General features: G+C 36.2%; 1 pseudogene; it reads left to right on the forward strand.

The window, feature by feature from the left end:
* The first annotated feature begins 2,861 nt into the window (after positions 1-2,861).
* On the forward strand, positions 2,862-3,784 carry LOC108362978 (60S ribosomal protein L7-like; annotated as a pseudogene).
* The last annotated feature ends 2,965 nt before the right edge of the window (positions 3,785-6,749 follow it).

Below are 6,749 nucleotides of genomic sequence, written 5' to 3' on the forward strand. Positions count from 1 at the left end.
GCAGTATACTGAGAGCTGCACTGCTTGTGGGGGCGAAAAATAGGCGCAAAACGTAAGCCAAAAATATTTATTAGCATGTAATAATGTTTTTATACCCGAGCGCACTTGTGCACAAGGGTATTATAACTTTGTTCACATAACGGTTGTTTGTAACAGGCAAAACGAATCGAGANACAAAATTTTGGAAAATGGGCGTAGCACCGCCCACTTGTGATCACATATATGTATCTCGCTAACCGTTCTAGCAATTTGTACCAAGCTCGGTATGGTTATTGTGCCCACATAAAAGCAAACCGTTGAAAATTGTTGAAATTGGACTAAAATTGAGGCCGCTTTTCATATAACGGTAAATTTCAGAAATGCTTGAAATTTCAATTTTTCGAAATTTAAGGACGCTAATTTACTTAAAATGTATACACCCCGGCTTATCATGTAGCGGTAGCACGCTAATTTGGTTTGAGGAGGCGCTTTCTAATTATGCGCAAGTAGATGATCGGGTGCATATAAGAGGGTAGGTAAAGGGATCACCATGCATGTATATATGTATGCCTGCATATACGTATGTTTGTACCTAGGTATATTTAGGCGCTTACTGGAAAAGCTGAACTGAGTTGATACTAGTTATCTTTATGACAATAGAGCTTTCTTTTTTTTTTTTTTTTTTATATTTACATATGTACGTATGTGTATGTATGTAAAATGGGTTTTACGAAATTGGATCAATATTTATTATAATATTAATATAATAATTGGATAATGAAAGCCAAAATATTTTTCTTACTCCCCTTTTGTCTTGTAGTGATCAAGTTGATACACATATATATGCCGCGCTTTTTATGAGTATTGTTGTTGTTGCTGACGCCAATGTCTATCCTTGCTTTTCGCCTACTTTTGTCCACTACTGATAGGTCCAGATTGTGCTGCTTCCCTGGTAGCGGTTAAGAGCGAAATACACAACACAAGCGGCTTGACAAACCAAGGGAAATTTCCCTTTGCTTCAAGCCATTTGTGCTGTCTATGGGGTGTTTGAAGGTTTGACAAACCGCTTGAGGGAAATTTGAGCAAAAATCAAATTTTTTTGATTTTCTGGCCGCCATTTTGACGTTTGATCAAACCGCTTGCGATGTGGATGGTAAAATCGCCTCAATTGCAACTGAAATTTCACCAAGTGAAGACTTAAGGGAGAATAATGGTAGAAAACTAAAATGTTTTACATTGTTAACCGAAAGAAAACTAAAATTCTGTGCTTGAACGACTCATGTTTGCATGGTCTATGGCAAAATGGGAAAAGTATGTTTGACAAGCCGCTTGTGTGGTGTATTTCGCTCTTAAGTTTCCTTTACCCAATTTGTTGCGATTTTCTTCTTGTTTTTGTGATGTTGTTCGTTTTTGTAGTTGTAGCTCTTTTTATATTTGTTATCACAAGTTTTATCTGAAGTTTGTTTAAAGTTCGCTGTCTATACTTTTAATGTTTTGTATTTGTTCACAGCTCAAAGTTATTTTATTATTGGTTCTATAAGGCACGATCCTTCGCGTTAGCGATATTGTTCGTGGATTTGTATGTAATCACTTTTGTGCTTTGTAATAAATGCTCACTTTAATTGTATTTGCTTGTGGTTTCTTTATTGTGTATGTATACCCATAGGTGCCTTTCTTTATGGCGATGAAGGACCATAGCAACGCGACAAGGGTTTTCTCGCGTTCGTTTTAAATAACCACTCGCGTTTTATATTTAAAACGTTATAATGTCTACTTATTATTTTAATAATTAAAATATTTATGTATATTTATTTCCGTCCAACTTTCCGGTGGCCGTTTTCCCGTGTGCGCGCGGTGATACGGTTGACTTTGGAATGTGTTATTTCTCCACTTTCTTTTGCTCATTACGGGAAAGTTCCCTCATAACAATCGGTTGATTGTACATTTCAAGGAATTTTATGACCTCTGCTGACGTCGCTCTTTTCATAGGTTGATGGAACACAAACTTTGAAAAGTGATCTAGACACTCGAACGACATTACCATCACATGTACGTGGGTAGGGACCCATTAATTCAATATACAAACCTCAGTATATCCAGTAAAAAAACTGTGGTGAAGTCCTTTATGGGGATAAAGTTTCCAGAGGTGAAATTTTAGGTAGCACACTATTTCTTACACGCATGGTTGCTTTTCAGTACTCATGAAAGAAACTTAAGAAATATTAAAAAAAAAAGTTCATATAGTACATTAATTTTTGAAAGAAATACCATAATGTATGTACTCTGGTTAATAATATGAAAAAATGTATTAGAACCACCGTTTAATGTTATATTTGATACAAATTAATAATGCTGACCCGAACGCTCTGCGCATTGCCACTGAATAATAGATTTACTTAAAATTACATTCCTGGTCCTTGTTCTTTCTGTATCGCATCGTTTTGAATTCACATTTCTCAGAAATTTGACAACAAAACAAAACAAAGGGAGTAGTATTCNATTTACTTAAAATTACATTCCTGGTCCTTGTTCTTTCTGTATCGCATCGTTTTGAATTCACATTTCTCAGAAATTTGACAACAAAACAAAACAAAGGGAGTAGTATTCTATTTGCTAATTTTTGCGATTTCTTTTGTTTAATGTAAATTTATGTCTTTTTAGGATATGTTGAGGCAACAGAGAAGGCGCAGTTTGAAAATGGAGTTATTAGTAATGAATTATGCCGATAAACAGGATGGAATTTGGGAAAGTAAGTGCCTGGTTGCAGCATATCTATGTATTAAAAAGTATTTAAATTTTTTAATAGTGGCTCATTTACGATGTGCTCCAAACTTTTGGCGAACTTTTTTTTGCCTTCTCAATGTGCTAAGTAGCAAGTTAAGATGACTGCCATCACGGCCGGTAAGAAACCGCAAGCAAAGGGTAGACAACCTTCCAGGAAGCTGCCTCCTGTCCCTGAGTCAAAGCTGAAGTCCAGCAAGAAGCAGGTCAGCAAATTGCTACCCTGATCAAACGTAAACTAAAGCGCTCTGCTGCGATTACACTCCGTAAGTGTGAAAACTTGTTGCATGCTGAGAAATATCAAACAAGAAAACTCCGTGATGGACGCCGTGAGATGAAGTTGCACCGTGTGGCAAAAAACGCGGCCAATTCTACGTGCCTAAAAAATCCAAATTGGCTTTTGTGATCCGTATCCGCGGTATCATCAAAGTTGCACCAAAAGTGCGTAAAGTTTTACTGTTGTTCCGTTTTCGCCACATTAACCACGGTTTGTTCATCAAATTGAACCAGGCAACCATTAATATGCTACGTATGCCGAACCTTATATGGGGTTATCCAAATCTTAAATCAGTTCGTGAAATGATGTAGAAACGTGGAATTGTCAAGCACAACCATCAACGTGTCCCAATCTCTGACAGCTTTGTGATCGAACGCAAATTGCGAAAAGCGCACGGAATTCAGAGCGTTCNGTATGCCGAACCTTATATGGGGTTATCCAAATCTTAAATCAGTTCGTGAAATGATGTAGAAACGTGGAATTGTCAAGCACAACCATCAACGTGTCCCAATCTCTGACAGCTTTGTGATCGAACGCAAATTGCGAAAAGCGCACGGAATTCAGAGCGTTCATTATTTGGCGCACGAAATATTCACTGTTGGAACCCACTTCAAGAAAGCCTCCAACTTCCTGATGCCATTCAAGCTCAACACATCAACCCGAGGCTGGCGGAGGAAGGCTAATCATTACGTTGAGGTTGGTGATTTCGGTAGCCGTGAGCATAAGATCAACAAACTACTACGCTAGATGGCTTGAAGAAATTGTTTTTTTTTTGTATTTAAGGCGACAATATAATGTGGCACATCTTTAAAAGGCGCCCAAGCAAAAAAAAAAAAGAAAATTAAAAAAATTCCTGAAGTTGCCTTTACACGGGTCGATTTCTGTCGATTGGAAAATTGACTGAGATATCGACCAGCCAAAACGCTTACATTTTACGGTTGAATAGCAATTTACACGGGTAGATTTTAGTTTAACGACAAAAATCGACCGTGTAAAGGCAGCTTTAATAACGTTCAAATTAATGATCACCTTTGAGATGGAAAATATCAATAAAATATCCATTTATATTTGTACTTGCATTTTCCACACCACCTGTGAGATATGCTTTTAGGCGCATTACCGATTTTTTTTTAACCTTTAACTGTGGACAAGGGGTCTCACAGACGTTTCGTGCTTTTAAATTTCTGAGAATTGCGCTATTCGCTCCCAGCACGCTGCCGAGCATCTTGCTAGCTTCAAATTTGGTTGTCAAACGACCGTAGCTGAAGGAAGTTTCGTCGTTCGGTGTATATTAGGTAAGTTTTGTCTATTCAAAGTTCTGACGGAGTCTATGAGACCCCATGCCCGCGTTTGTCATACGAGTAACATTTACATAGAATTTAAATTTGTTTTAGATTATTTCATTTATAATGGAAGAAGACAGTGCACCAAGTTCATCTGGCGTAAAAACAATGTCGAAGAAAAAGAATGATCCACCGCCAAGAAAAACATTGCGAGTAGACGATCCACTTTTCGAGGAAACCGTAAACCAAATGTTATTGGAATCGGATTTATCAAGCGATGAGGAAGAAGACATGTTACATGTAGAGGAAGGTGAGTTGAATCGGCGCCATGAGAGCGATGAAGAGAGCGACGCGTATGAAATAAGGGACGAAGTGATTGAGCATGAAAGCTCGAGCAGCAGTTCTGATAATGTGCCACTTTCGGAGCTAACGGCAACAAATTATTATTACGGTAAAAACCGATACAAGTGGGCTAAAAAGCCACCGTCCAGTCGGGTGTGAACACCCCAACACAACATAGTGTCATTTCTTATATGCCAAAAAAGCCTGACAAATATGGATTGATCATTCGAGCCTTATGTGACGCTAAGACCTTTTACTTGCACAATGGCTACATATATGCCGGGAAAGGATCTGACGGTACTGGATAGACAACAGAAGAAAAGATGTGTCTCATTCCAACATGTTAACAAAACCGTTGCCAAGAGAACTGAAGTTAAAAATAGAGCGTGGGTGATGATAAGCCGGCAGAGATTGTTCAACCTGAAGAATATGGACAGAATAAGAGAAGAGCATGCCATCTGTGTCCACCATGATTGCACAGGAAGACCGCAGATACATGTGTAGCATGCAATAAGCTAATATGTCTGCAATGTTCGAAGCCGCTCTGTACGGAATGCCAATAATTTTGGTCATATTGACCAGTTGTCAGTTTTTTTTTCTTTTGGTTTATAAAGTTCTTTTCATTATTTTTGTATTTCGTTATTATTAGACTTTAAGAGAAAAGTGGATTTTTGTTAATTTTACTTTGCGAAGTATAAAAAAAAATTATATTGGTGATCTCATATCGAAAAAGACTGAAAAAGCTATGTATGTTAATTTTGATAATATTTGTTGGATTTTTATAATAAAAATGAATTACTTCAACACTCTAAATATTTTTATTTAGGACCCATTTATTACCCTTGTATTCTTTGTTTATCAATTTTAATAGGAATTGCTGTCAATTCATTTCCTCAGATCTAGGAGTCTGTGAGACCCCATGTCCAGGCTAGTGCTACAAAAAAAAGTGTCCATACTTAAAGGTTAAGGTGCTCGGTTCCCCAGGAGGCCTATTTTCAACTTTACAACTTAACTTAAAAAGAATTAAAACTAAAGCATGCAATATATAAAGAAAATTAAAAATTGTCCTACATCTTGTAAACATAAAAGATTGCACAAATTCATTATTCATTACAAAAGAAAATTAAATATCACAATTCAGTTGACGTGTATACATCTATATGTACATATTTACAAAATGTGGTCTGTATGCACCCACAGTAAGTTCCCATAAAACCTAGCCTAATTTCAGAACTGAAAAAAACGAGCAAATGGGGTCGGAAACTACTAAAATCGGAAAATGTTTGAAGAGCTGAAACTGTATTGAAATAATAAAAATAACAGTGAATAAATTGGAAAACTTGTTTTTGTTTTGCTTTATAATTTTTGGGAATATTGGTTCAGATGGAATTTTTGTATTTGTTTTGGTTTTCAGCTCATTAATGATGCACCCAGGGTTGCATTTACCGTCTATGCAAATATTTAATGAAGCGTTCCAAATATAGCACCGAGCAACTAAAAGTTGGTTAAGCTTAAATGAAATAGTTTTTTATTAAATATTTATTCCTGGTATTTAGTAAAAAACATTCAGATCAATACTAATGTATGAAATGAAGTAAATAAAAATCTACGAATACATTTCATGAATATTTTGTCATAGAGCCATTACTAAATACAGACATAACTTTGTCGGGCGTTGCTGCTGACGTATATAGAATTAATATTAATACGCTAACATAAACTTTGTCTCCGTTCGTTTGGCAATTCTACCGAACCGATTTCAAAACCAAGAACACCGTTGGAAAGGCATTTTTTCGTAGATGAGCAGAATTTTTATGGTTTCACAATTGGTTGAAAATTACGGCCAAAACCGTTGCTTAAACATTTTCAAAATGTGTATAGATGTTGCTGCAACATGTTCAATTTGACATGTTTCGCCTGTTGTTTCACTACACATTTGAAATTATGCTTTGAAATAAAGATAAATATGAAGATGAAGAAATAAATGAGAACGATGAAGTAAATAAATAATATAAAAAAAACTTTTTAATATACAACGCTTTTATAAATGGACTAAAAAGTAGAAAATAATATTTCTCAGTCCCATA

This window comes from Rhagoletis zephyria, unplaced genomic scaffold, assembly GCF_001687245.7.
Source record: "Rhagoletis zephyria isolate East Lansing unplaced genomic scaffold, Rhagoletis_zephyria_1.1 Rzeph_scaffold_01158, whole genome shotgun sequence".
NCBI lineage: Eukaryota > Metazoa > Arthropoda > Insecta > Diptera > Tephritidae > Rhagoletis > Rhagoletis zephyria.